A 14652-nucleotide genomic window follows, 5' to 3' on the forward strand; every position below is an offset into this window, starting at 1 on the left:
ATCCTACATCTCAAGCTAAAATCCAACATACACCTTTCTTAGGAAAGGAAGCAGAATCTGCTCCTGGATCTCTATTTACCAAAATTTTACTACATTGGTGGGAGAAGATAAATTTACTACATATGGTTCTAAAAACAAAAGTTAAAATAACTTCCCAAAGCATGTAACTGAATTCTAACGAACAGCTTCCAAACTAAGACAATCTAAATCATTAATAATAGATTTCATCTGCTTTTCTATTTAAAAAAATGGCATGGTGTTACAGAAGTAGAAATTTAAAATCATCAAGTCTGTGGACTGCAACTCCAAGAACAGAAGAGTTCTATCTATAAAAACATCTTTTCAATCTAAACTATTAAGGATTCCAAAAGTTTTTCAAAGGAATATAAGTTAGTGGTTTATAATTATGGCTTTAATAAAATGACTCATACCATTGACTCATCAACTTTCTTTTCATGTAACCTCACAATCCATGAAATGACAGGTATTGAAATAGCCACTAGGCCAATTTTAAACTCCTTAAATTACATACATAAATTAGAAAAGTGACTCAAGATTGGATTAGCAGGCCACAAATATAACTGATGAAATAAATGATGGAGGAAGAGCTGTTTTGTTATAAATATTTCATTCCATGATCTTTTTTACATGAGAGCCCAGAACAATCATTAAAATTTTAATATCATAACTAATTATCTTTTCTTTGCAATATCTTTATCACTTTATATTAAATTTTAAAAGGAGAAAATATCCTAAGGTTTAATTAACAGTTTTAAATCATAGGAATTAACTAATTTTATCTATGAACAGTAAGAAACATTTAGTAGAAAAATGACAATATATAATTTTTTAGTTCAATGTGAAAGGGACATAACTTTACTAATAAGAACGATTTTGATGATGTTTAATTTTTAATGCACCTCTGATATCTGTTTACATAAATATAAACTGGTTCATCTTATTTAAATTTGTTGGCCATGAAATTTTGCTTTAATATGTTTATATGATAATTAAAAACAATTTGTCATATCCACATAGTTTCTGCATGATTGGCATTAAAGCTTTTACTGCCGGTATTTAATGAGAGTTTTGGATTAGCTATGTCAGAAGTACTTTCCAATTAAACAACAAAACATAAGAGTTGACTGTAGCAGAATGAACTTCGTTAAAATACTTAAGATTTTGCTTTCCAAAGCGTTATCTGAAAACTCACATAATTTAACAAGTTTAGCTCTAGCAAAAGGAGAAAGGAATACGAAGCTGAAAAGAACTTCCTTACCCTTTGCTAGTTAAGGACAGCCTCCCTTCCAGGTGCACCTTAGTTTCAGCTTCCTTGAAACGTTCACGCCTTCTCCTCTATGCTCCTCATGCACAGTGTTTCCTCAAAAGAGAGTACTTTTTTTTTTCCCAGTACCTCGCGGAATTTCATTAAATTCATCTTGGTGTCACAGTCCTCTGCTGAGGGAGACAATTTCACGAGGGAAGGGGTCACCATCCCGCCGCTTGGGCCCCCTACGCTCTTCGGGAGTGGATTCTCCTCAAAGTCGGCGCCAAGTCTTCGGCTCTCGGTACTGGAGTAAAAGTTCCGAGCTGCGTGGCGGGTGCGCAGGACACGCGCGGAGGGATTCAATATTGGAAGAAAAAAAAGGAAAAAGAAAAGGTACTAAGAATGAAGCCTAGACTATTGTATCCATTGGTTTGCAGACGTTACCTGATTTAATTAGCCCACTGAGAAAAAAGTATTTTCTTGTAGGTCTATTTATTCTCAAATTCTTAAGCGCAATTTTAAAAAATGGCATACTTCTCTAGTTCTATAATAAGCTTAAGCGGCCTTCCACTTATTCCTTCATCTAGAAGTCACTTAGAGAGGCCTTATTTCAAAGTATGCATTTTTACAAGATACTTAATGATTTGAGAAACGGAAGCTTATTCAGTGTGACTGTAGATTTGCAATCCAGAAAAGGCAAACCGCCCTAAGCTACCGGTCCTTTGAGGGTGTGGTGTGGTTGTATCTATGAGCAGTCGGTGCAAATGTGATACCTCAGCCTAGTGCAAGCAGTGAATTCACTGGCTTGAGGATGGGGTGATGTTCTTGTGGACATTCGTTATGGAGGAGCTAAGTCTCTGTTTTCTGTAAATTAGGAATTTACAAGAAATCAGCCTCTCAGTTATTAAGATTTCTTCTGAAGGTGATGCCTTAGAGCCTCCATCTCATAGCGTCTGGTTCCATTTCTTAGGCTGAAATCCCTTCACTCTGAGCAAGAGCAGCATTTATAGAGATAGAGAATTATTTGTTTTCATTTGCTGATGTGGATTCCCAGGGAAGAACAGATTCTTCTCTGGCCTAGAATGTTATTTCAGCACTGAAATTATAGGTAAAAAACGTACTTGAGGCCTGCCTGATTCACTGGATTAGACAATAGCATAAAATGTTCTCCCACAGTGTCTTCTGCATGTACAACTGTAAAAATAGTCTCTCTCTCTTCCATTTAGTGATACACTTCAACGACTTGAGGGTGCTTAGCACCCCCCCCCATTTTCTCACCACTCCAAGAATAATAATAATGATAATGATCAAGGGCACTATGGGGCCACAGTACTGGGGGGTAGATGGCTTAGGTACAAGTGAAGATTCATTCCTTCTTAATTCACAGAATGAGCTCATTTTGGATTCTGCCCATTTTTTCCTTCTGACTGCCACCACTGCAAGCAAGGGAAGTGAGCCTTGCTCCTGTGTTGCCTGGGATGTGGAAGTGACACCTGTCTGTATTCCCTCTGGTAAACCTTTTTCGAACACTGTCCTTTATAGCTGGTAAGATAATAATAATAATGTGAACATTTTAAACTTCTAAGTTATTCACATGCATCATTTTAGTCAAGCCTCATTAGATAATAATATTATCTCACTTAAAAATGATAGTAAATACGAATTTGTATGAAATATTTACTAGAGGCTAGGAACTTTCTAAGAACTTTACATGTTAATTGAATGTATCTTTGAAATAATTCTAGTATTATTATGTCTCAACTCTCGCTTTCATAAAGCAGTATTTCATATGGTCATGAAAAATGTGGACTCTGGACCCAGACAGGTTTCAAAATAGGCTTTAAGTCACAAGTTATGGGACCTTGGGAAAATTGTTAAGATGCCTTGTGTTTAGTTTTGTTCATCTGTGAAATGAGGGCAAAAATGAATTCATCATTCCACTGCTTCATGCATTAAATGAGTGAATATCTAGAGTGCTTTAAATAATTGTTGCCATACAATAAGCACTCAGTAAGTATTATATATTACCTATAAAAGAAGAAACTGAAGATCAGGAGGGTAAACAACTTTTTTAAGGTCAAACAGGTAACAAAATTGGCCTTGGAATCCAAATCTCTCCATCTTCAAAGTGACGATGGCAACTACTAATCTGTGCTATTTTGTGGTTCTAAGACTTTTCCTGCTCTGAGACAGCCTGGGGTTGAATGAATGCACCAACTTTGTTTTGACATTAGGAAGAAATCCTTCTTTTCCCTGAGGTCAGAATCAGGGTATGGGCTTTGGGGAAAGAGACCAATGACTCAAGCTAGAGTGTTAAAAAGAATCATCAGAGCCCACATACTGTCCATCCTCCATCCCAGACTGACTCAGTAAGGATAAGAGCTTTACACTGGAGTTCAGGGTGAAAACACTTTGTGTAATTTGAAATAGTAATTCCAAATACCCTTGTGCATATCGCTCTTTGACATCCAGCTTGGCAGTTACTTAGGAATTTAGAATCCTGTTAAATCTTCTCTTTCTGGTGATACAGAAAGTCATATATGATTATAACAGTAATATAATGAGCCCATTAGAAAATATAAATTGTGTGGGTTGGGAATCAATTCAAGTGTATTGAAAAAAAAAAGACAAAAAAAGTAACTAAAAAAACAAAAAAAAAGGAAAGAAAGAACAAGACAAAGAAAAATGGACAAGACAATGAAAATATTTCTATAGAATGTAGAGAAACGTGGATTGGGAATATCATTTATTAAATGAAACCTATGTTCCATCAAACTGAACTATTTTTCATTTCTTAAATAATTCACACACATCCATATTTACTACTACAACACATTTGTCCAGCTTGGAATCATCTTCCTTCTTATGTAAGGCATCTAGTCATCATTCATGACTACTAGTCTAAGCTCCTTGAAGGTGTCAACTGTTTTACTTTCCAGGTATTCTTAATACCTAACACATAACTGGCAAATAGAAGAAGCATAATGATCATTTATTGAATGAATGCTTAGTTCAAGTTCCATTTCATCTGTGAATAGTGTTCTTGAACTTCGAATTAAAATGAACTTTTTCTCTGACAGTTTAGAAGCCCTCCCAGACTCCAGAAGGCTGAAGCCAAGAGGATTCTACGGAGGTAAGTTATAGGCAAGAATGTGTACTGAGGGCAATTGAGAATTGGACAGATTGAGGCATGTTTGAAAAGTTTGGGTGTCTACTCGCCATGCCTTAGCTCAGAGACCTTCTGGCTCTTCCTTGAACCCCATATTAACTCTGATTGACTGCTGGACTCTTCTGTGAGATAAAAAGAATGTTTCCACCCTCCATGATGTGGTTCATTCTTTTTTAAACCAAGGTTCTCAGCCACACCCTTTGGATCTTTCAGGAAGACAGGTAGAGCATTGCTTGAAAAGGATATTGAGCTGAAATGGTCTGAAATAAGAAAAGGTTGTCCACAGTGGGTTTTTAGGTAGATGGGGTCTGTTGCAATCCTTTTGTAGAGGATGTGGATTTGGGGGGACTTCCCTGGGCTTTGACCATCCAGAAGGTAAAATCAAATTGAAGACAGGGTCTGATCCCTCCAGGATCAGAGCCCAGGTTTCTGTACCTGGCACGCCATGGTTCTCACCCACAGTGTGCTAAGTACTCCTGGAGGTGCCTACAGTGTGCTCAGTACCCCCCGAGGTGGATAACGTGAGCCTGCTGGGATTTGCTTCTGTGGTTCCATGTATATGTTTGATGCAAAAAGAAGCAAAAGTGATTAGAAAATTTTTAAAAAGTGATGGGCCAATCCAATCCCTGACTCCTCCCAGATTTCCAGGAGCAGGAGACCACTCTTCATTTGCAGGATTTCAGGGGCTCTTTTCTCGGTTCTTTGAAAATCTCCATTTCTGAAAATGTCCACGTGCTTTGGATTTTGAATCTGGTTTTCTGGGATGAGACTAAATCTCTGTGACCAAGAGAGGCAGCAAGTGGATTAATGGATTACCGAGGGTGGGGATGGGGAGGGGTGGGTGGGGCCAGAAAAAAAAAAATGAACTTTTTCTCTACTGTTTTTTTTCCCCATCTTTTCATTTAGTTCCATTATAAACATAGTGTTGGAGTTCCCGTCATGGCACAGTGGTTAACAAATCCAACTAGGAACCATGAGGTTACGGGTTTGATTCCTGACCTCGCCCAGTGGGTTAAGGATCTGGTGTTGCCATGAGCTGTGGTGTAGGTAACAGACGTGGCTCTGGCATAGGCCGGCGGCTAGAGCTCATTCGACCCCTAGCCTGGGAATATCCATCTGCTGCAGCGGTTGCACCCCTAGAAAAGACAAACAGACCAAAAAAACCCATAGTGTTCTATGTGACTAATTTTTAGTTGGAGCTCAAGGAGGAGTTTGAACACAGACGTAACCACTTAATCATCACCCAGACCAAGATACAGAATATTTTCATTACCCCATAAATTTCTCTTGAGACCCATCCCAGTCTTTGTGTTGTCCAGGGCAGCTATTAAAGTTATCACAATTGATTACTTCTGCCCTGTCTCGAACTTAATATAACTGAAATAATAGACTAGTTTCACTTTTGTCTAGGCTTTTTTTTTTTTTTTTTCACCTACTATGACATCTGTGAGATTTATCCATGTATATCTAAGGTAGCAAATATTGCCATGTTCCAAAGTGACTGTACCTATTTACACTCCTTCCAGAAAGAGGGAATGTTCCAGTTTCTCCACAAGCTTGGCAGCACTTGGTATTATTTGTCTTTTTAATTTTCACAATTTGGGTGGGTATGTGCTGTGTTATTGCGGCTTAATTTGGACATGTCTGATGATTAATATTCAGGGCCCTTTTTCATTTTCTTATTGTTTTTCTCAAATACCCTTTCTCGTGAAGTGAATTCAGCTGTGTGTGTGTGTTTTTAATATGATGATTTATCTTTCTTATTGATTTGTAGTAGTTCCTTATGTATTCCTGATAGATTTGTCAGACGTTTGTAGACATTTTTTATGTCCTGTATTTTGGTCTCTCCTCTATCCATAGTGTCATTTTATAAAAAGAAATTTGGTGAGTTTTTTAAAGTCAAAATTACCCTTTGTCTTCCTTATATGGTTAGTGCTTTTTCTTTATTCTACTTAGGAAATATGTGTCTATAGTAATGTAAGAGAGACGATATCCTATGTTTTCTTCTCAAAGTTTGTTATTGATTTACTTTTTTCACTTAGGACCATGATTCATCTTGAATTGATTTTTGTGTATGATGTGAGGTAGAGGTTAAAGTCTATTTTTCCATATGGCTAACCAATTGCTCCAACACCATTTCCCCAACTGAATTGCAGAATCTTACCACATTTTTCTTCTGCTGCTGCCATAGCAAGTTTTTACCCTCTACTTTTTTTTTTTTCTTAATTTACAGGAGGTCATAGTGGAACAGACAGTTGCATTCAGTCCTTTCATCATTCATTTACTGGCTGCATGATTTTAAACAAAATAATTTACTCTCTTGGCCAGCAGTTTCTTTTGCTAAAAATGAAGGCTTATGACTGTAATGCATGACTTCTAACCACCTTCCAGCTTTTTTTTGTTTTGTTTTTCTATATGACCTTCAATAACAAGTTGATGGTGTATGAATACATTAAGATATGAAATTTCAGAATAGAAGGGTTTAAAGTCTCACCTTGGTTTAAATAGCACAAGTTCCAGTTATTCATTTAAATCCTTTGGGCCTGGATATGCTTCATAATTTAAAGTCATCAAGTTTTATAAGGTTAATTTGATGCATATATTGTGTATTGTGTAATTCTCACAGAGGGGTTGGCACTCTGCAGTGTAATGAAACCTTAATATATATGCAATGAAAAATATGAAAGGAGGTAAACACAATAAATAGTGATATTCGTTTGGGAAATGTGCTATTTAAAAATAGTTTCAAAGTATTTTTGATTTTCATACTTTTGGATTGCAGCATTGTGGATAAGGGATTGTGTACCTGTAGCATTGTAGATTTGAGATACTTTTAACGAAACAATGTCATTAATGATATTAATTCTGGGCAAAATCTTAGCTAATTTTCTCCATATTTTACAGTGAAAATTTGTTATAGTTTCCTCTTTGCCTATTGATATGTGCATTAGCAAAAGCAGAATGGAAGCTATAAAAATATCTAACTATATGTATATATATAAAATGACCTTTAAAATGAATAATGTAAATTGAAATAGTAATAATGAAATCATAATGTAAATATTAGGTGTGAAATGCATATCCGATTCAGATGTGAATATCAATAATGTTGTGGTATTTATAGTCATGCATATATTTAAACATCTATGCCCATTTCAGACATAAAATGGTTAATAGTTTCCAAGACCATGATTTTTTTCCCTCTCTTATTTAAAATGTCCCCTCATAGTTCTTCCCTGTTCGCCATGCAGCTGCTACTCCCCTGTGCTTGCCTAATCAGTTACATTCCCCCAAGACAAATACCTGTACATGAGGTCCTTTCCTGTCCAGCCTTGGAAAAGGATATAGTCATGTTTAATTACTCTTATACTTTGGACATAACAAGGATCCAGCCATTACTACTATCCAGCAACTGTTATTTTAGATAGAAAAGAAATAAAACAACTTTTAAAAACCGCTTAAAGCAACGCCAAATAGTTATGCCGTGAGCCACACGGGAAAAAAATAAATTAATTAAAAACAAAACAAACAAAAAAAAACTGCTTAAAGCCCTTCCCAGTGGAGCACTGGGGAATGAATTATAACAAGCCCAGGAGCCAACACTAGGGGCTCTAAGTAGTCCCCACTATGGTGTTCGCAGCAGATTAAAAATTCCATTGATATTTTAGTTTGATTAATCCAAGTTCTTTTCTCTTTTGTTATGGTTGCTATGAAAGTAAGTTAGGTAGCACTAAATAAATAAATGTTTCACTCTTTATAGCATGTTGATGACATAAAAGCAAGTTAGCCTCCATAAGATCAGAACATAAAATCTAGTTGAAGATGTTAGAGAAAAAGAATCTTATCAGTCATGGTATGAACCAGAGTAAGACTAATTATTTAATATCTGAAGTCTTAAAATAATTATACATTCAAAAGTATTAGTTATGAAATATGTAGACCTGACTCTTACTAAATGAAAAACATTTTGTTCCCAAAAATGTCTTAATTTAGAGAATTAAAAAATAAACATTAAACACTAGAGTACACTTAATTTTACTAAAAAAACCAAACCAAAACAAAAACTTAAATAGTGAGGCAAGCATTAAGTTTATCCCTTTTAGAAAAAGAACTCTTTAAGTCAAAAGAAAAAGGAAATTTAAACATTTTTATGACTTCTCTAGAAATGCAGTATACCTACCTGAATATGATTAGAAATCCAAATATTATTTTAAAATTAAAATGCATCTTGAAAAATAAATTAAGCATATTTATTTCCATGATTAAAATAAAAGAAGGTAAGGTAATATACGTATTAAAATAGGAAAGTCACAAGTTGAGGGCTATAATTTATTAACTGCCCCAGACTGTATCAAACAAGCTTTCAATAAATTCCACTCCATGTAAGAAAGAATAAGTGAAAAACAATTTCTTATGTAGCAGAGTTGACTATATGAACGGTTCCCTTAGACTCAAGGGTGCTACACACTAAAATGGATTTTTATTCTTGAAAATATTATTGGACATATTCTCACATGTCTGAGATAATGTAGCCCTGACTGAAAAGAAACAAACTACATTTCTTAGGATCCTTCTAATTCTAGAGGACTGTGATTCCATTTAGCCTCCAAGTTTTTATACTTAAGCATGATACCAAAGCCACATCTGAAAATCTAGATGTGTAAATCAGAGTAAATAAATCAGAGTAAGTAGTATAACCTGACAGTCTTTGATTTAGCGCCCAGATATAGTTGGTACAACACTTAGAACACTGATGTCATCAGTGAAATGCGATTGGATGTAAAAATATACTTAGTGTAAATCACTGTTTATATGTGAATCTCCTAAAAGTAATGTTTCACAATCAACTAACTCATCATGAAATTTTTCAGAATAAATAAGAATAGAAAATTTGCTGTATACCTCTCCTCAAACAAGGGAGATAAAATATGTTTAATGCAAGTTGGATCTCTTCCTTTAACCTTAGAGATTTTTATAATATGACATCTTTTCTGAAGATAGATTGATTATAACTTATGACTTTGAGGTCTTAGGCCAGTCTGTGATATTATTGCCAGTCCGAGGAAAATTGTCTTTTGAATGGCATCCAATCTAACCTTCAACACCTAATCGTTTAGAGGCCTGGAAAGCATAGAGATCAGATATTAAGAATACTTGGATTATATATGCTATTCTTTCAACTTCTTAGAAAATCAAATCTATGCTTTAAGATTGATTTCTTAACTCTATTAAAGAACTGAAGGTTCTAGGCTTTACTTTTATGTCTCCATGTGCAGTTTTATAACAAAAACACAGCAAGAATTATAAAATTTAGAAAAGCATTATGGATGATATATAGCTATTATTCTAAGTCTATTTAGTACAGTAAGAAAAATCATCTGTTTTGAAAGGTAGAATCATTGCTGTTTATAGAATGAAAATATATTTTTGTATTTTAATTGGTCTTTAAAAATATCTGCAAAATTGAAGATATACAACCTTCTATCCAGGCACTTGATTTAAAAATAATTATTAAAGTGTCGCTTCAGAGAATAGGTTTTCTCACTCACATATGTATGTGATGATAGCAGATGGAGAAATGTCTAATGAAACCATTGATTAAGACCAACCCCAAGGTTATTTGAATTATTATTTTAATGTGACTACTTCTACAGGAAATCCAAAAGTTTCTGTCTCCTCATGTTTTCCTTGAAAAGAAGATGCTATTTTAATAGAAATATGCATAAACCCTTTATGATATACATTATTTCCTACACAAACGGAATGATAGAATTCTAACTAGTATTTTGTTTTACACTTACTTTCAATGCTAGTTTAGCAATAAATGTTGCCAAACAATGCTATTTTTATTGCCTAAAACATCGCATACACTACTGCATGGATCTTTTTTAAAAATGGAAACATCTAAAGGGTTTGCTTTCCTACTTTAAAAAATATTAAAATTCCCCTGATGGCTTTCTTCTTTATGTCTTGCTTTATTGCTTTATTTGAAACAAGTGGCATGCTATAAGGCACACAATTATCTTCAATGAATAATGAAAGATCATGAAGATAAACTGCAACTGTATCAATAAGAATTGGTAACTAGTACAGGAATCTGAATCATGCCCAGAGCAATATTTAAGATTGAATTGACACAGTGGGAAGAAAATCCAAAGCAAGAAAATCAAATCTGAATTCTGGTTAAATACTGTCAAGGAAATATAATTAAAAACAAAATCATCTTGCAACCCAGAGATCCTCTCCATGAAGTTTGTACAGAAGGAAAACCCTTCTATTACTGAATAAACATTATACCAGAATGTAATGAGCATCTCAGATCATCATCTGAGAAGTTGCAAAGGCAAAAGAAATCTCATTGTTTTACATAGCCAAGCAGATAGAACCCATTATATTAAGGTTTTTAAGATAAACAATAACTAGTCCTTAACTAAGAGGAATTGACTGCAAATTAGTCACACATACTAACTTTACCTGATAATTGGATTGACTATCTGTGTTAGTTTATTAGTTTTATCTGGAAGAATAACTAACTTCTCACTTTTATGACAAGAGATAGCTTGCATCTCAGGAGTAAGGTGGCCACCAAGAATTTAGGCTCCTACTCTCACAGAAGCTAAGAGATAGGAATGCTTTTTCTCCCTGGATGCTAGCATTTCAAAGAGATAGCTTGCAGGTTGTGGAGAAAAACTTTCCTGGGTCATAAAGCTGACAAAAGGCCAACTGACTGAAGGCCTGTTTAGTCTTCAAAAGGATTTATAAACATTCCAAAGAGGCAAGAAAGTACTGCAATTACAAGTTTTCTAGGTAAATGCTCCAAGAAAAAGGGGAAGAAAATCTCTTCCCTCATTTTTAACAGGAAGAATTAAGCCTCTTATTTTAATTTATATTTGTCCTTACAATACAAACTACTAAGGTTTATCTGAAATAAATCATAGGATAGAATCTCAGATTTTATTCAAATCATAAAATTAAAAATTCGAAGTAAGTGCACTATTTCCTTTAATTCTTTAATATGTGTAAATATTAAATTATATCTTTGTACAAAGGATGCTATGAAGGTGAGTAGAATTTGTCTCCCTAAAATATGCCTCTTGGGTATAAGGATTTTTTTTTTGGTTGATTGTTTTTAGAAAGAGCGGACATAGGAAAAGCTCTGAAAACTGAGAAGTTACCCTTTTGTGAAAGATGTTTACAATTATAAGGGAAATATTTGTAAGGGTGTCTCCTCCTCTGTTGAGAAGAGAAGGTACACTAAACCTCTAGAAACTCTATCAATGGAAAAACCAACAAACTAAATCTGCATAAAAAACTTACCCTTGGAATTCCCCTGTTGCTCAGTGGGTTAAGAAACCAACTAATATCCATGATGATGTAGGTTCAATTCCTGGCTTTTCCCAGTGGGTTAAGGGTCGGCTTTGCTGCATCCAGCTGCAGCATAGATCACATATGCGGCTTGGATCTTGCTTTGCTGTGGCTTGGATCCAGCTTTACTGTGGCTGTGGTCTAGGCCAGCAGTTGCAGCTCTGACTCGACTCTTAGCTCAGGAACTTCCATATGCTTCAGGTGTGGTCATAAAAAGAAAAACAAACAAAAATTAAAACCCTACCTTTGTTTAGTGTGCTTTTCCTGATAGACACCCCCCCCAACATCTTTTATCTTTAGTTGAACTTACTATTTAAAGAGATGTGTCTCCTATTAACCTTCTTTTATTATGTGGGGCAGTGAGTATGTCTCAGCCAAGAAAGTAGCCAAGAACATTTTTTTAACAATTAAACAAAAAAACATTGCTCAGCAGCCAGTTTCATGGATTAAGTCATAACTTCCTGGAGTTGCCCAATAACAGTGCACTCTGAAAATGAATTCAGGATGAAAAACACAATGAGGCAATCCGTGCTTTGAATAAACAGGCCCTGAGATAGTTAGATGCATATCTGGGAAGAATTTCAGTGACTCCAGATTCCCGCATATTCCCATACTTAGCCAAGCACTAAAATCATTAACTTGAGATATCTGTTTTTTGTGATAAGCAATAATCTTTTACCAAGATGTATGCAAGCATTCTCCAGCCAAAAAATTACATATATAAAAGGGCCTCTCTCCTGACTCTTCAGAGCATGTCCTGAGAGCTAACTGAATAGCTGTCTCCCAGGCTATACTCCTCAGTGAGATGCTGAATAAAAACTTAAACTAAAAACTCTTATGTTCTGTGTTTTTCTTCAGGTCAACAGGTAGAAGAAAATTATTTTTTATCTTCCCCACTATTCTTATTTTTAATCACTGGCAAAATTATTCTTTTTTTTTTTTGTCATTTCGTCTTTTTACCTGCCTGCCTACACCACAGGATCTGAGCCACATCTGCTACCTATACCACAGCTAACAACAATGCCAGAACCTTAACCCACTGAGTGAGGCCAAGGATCAAACCCGAGTCCTCATGAATGCTCGTTGGGTTCATTAAGTGCTGAGCCATGACAGAAACTCCCAAAATTTTTCTTAAATTACATATCTAAATGCAGATTCAAGGATCTTTTGTGATTTATGCATTTTCCATTGCCACATTCAAGAAAACCTATTTTTTTTATTTTTTTTTATTACTCAAATGAATTTATCTGTAGTTGTATAATGATTGTAACAATCTGATTTCACAGGATTCCATCGCACAACCCAAGCACATCCCCCCATCCCCCAAACTGTATCCTCTGGAGACCATAAGTTTTTCAATGTCTGTGAGTCAGCATCTGTTCTGCAAAGAAGTTCAGTCTATCCTTTTTTCAGATTCCACATGTCAATGAAAGCATTTGATGTTGGTGTCTCCATGTCTGACTGACTTCACTTAGCATAATTTCTAGGTCCACCCATGTTGCTAAAAATGCTGGTATTTTGTTCTTTTAATGGCTGAGTAATATTCCATTGTGTATATGTACCACCTCTTCTTGATCCACTCCTCTGTCAATGGACATTTAGGTTGTTTCCATGTTTTGGCTACTGCAAATAGTGCTGAAATGAACATTGGAGTACATGTGTCTTTCTGAGTCATGGTTTTCTCTGGACAGATGCCCAGGAGTGGGATTGCTGGATCAAATGATAGTTCTATTTTCAGTTTTCTGAGGAATCTCCATACTGTTTTCCACAGTGGTTGCACCAAATTACAATCCCACCAACAGTGTACTAGTGTTTCTTTTTCTCCCCACCTGTCCAGCACTTATTGTTTGTAGACGTTTGGATGATGGCCATTCTGGCTGGTGTAAGGTGGTACCTCAGAGAGGTTTTGATTTGCATTTCTCTAATAATGAGTGATGTTGAGCATCTTTTCATGTGTTTTTTGGCCATCTGTATGTCTTTGGAGAACTGTCGGTTTAGCTCTTCTGCCCATTTTTTGATGGGGTTGTTTGCTTTTTCTTATGGAGCTGCAGAAAGTGTTTATAAATTTTGGAGATTAATCCCTTGTCAGTCGATTCACTAGCAAAGATTTTCTCCCACTCTGTGGGCTGTCTTTTCATTTTTAGGGTTTCCTTTGCTGTGCAGAAACTTTGAAGTTTGATTAGGTCCCATTTGTTTATTTTTGTTTTTGTTGTCAATACTCTGAGAGGTGAATCTGAGAAGATGTTGCTGTCGTTTATGTCAGAGAGTGTTTGACCTATGTTTTCCTCTAGGAGTTTGATAGTGTCTTATCTTATATCTAGGTCTTTAATCCATTTGGAGTTTATTTTTGTGTCTGGTGTTAGGGGGATATTCTGATTTCATTCTTTTCCATGTGGCTGTCCAGTTTTCCCAGCACCACTTACTGAACAAGCTGTCCTTTCTCCATTGTATATCCTTGCCTCCTTTGTCATAGATTGGTTGGCTGTAGGTGTGTGGGTTTAGTTCTGGGCTTTCTATCCTGCTCCACTGATCTATATTTCTGTCTTTGTGCCAGTACCATATGGTTTTGATGACTGTTGCTTTGTAGTATAGACTTAAGTCCAGTAGCCTGATTCCCCCAGCTCCATTTTTCTTTTTCAGGATGTTTTTGTTTATTCTGGGTCTTTTGTGCTTCCAAAAAAACTTTAAAATATTTTGTTTGAGTTCTGTGAAAAATGTCCTTGGTAATTTAATAGGGATTGCATTGAATCAAGAAATTGCCTTGGGTAGTATAGTCATTTTGATAATATTAACTCTTCCAATCCATGAGATGGTATATCTTTCCATCTATTTGTGTCATCTTTGATTTCTT

At 35.5% G+C, this 14652-nt stretch overlaps 1 long non-coding RNA gene across 1 annotated transcript in view; it reads left to right on the top strand.

Moving 5' to 3' along the window:
* Positions 1-2658: 2658 nt before the first annotated feature.
* The window catches only part of LOC125138202 (uncharacterized), a 61786-nt gene continuing 49792 nt past the window's right edge, over positions 2659-14652 (top strand). The window contains exons 1-2 of the long non-coding RNA XR_007137601.1: positions 2659-2812; positions 4348-4400. This is a non-coding gene — a long non-coding RNA (uncharacterized LOC125138202). The remainder of the gene's footprint in view (positions 2813-4347; positions 4401-14652) is intronic.

The sequence above is a fragment of the Phacochoerus africanus genome, chromosome 10 (genome assembly GCF_016906955.1).
Source record: "Phacochoerus africanus isolate WHEZ1 chromosome 10, ROS_Pafr_v1, whole genome shotgun sequence".
NCBI lineage: Eukaryota > Metazoa > Chordata > Mammalia > Artiodactyla > Suidae > Phacochoerus > Phacochoerus africanus.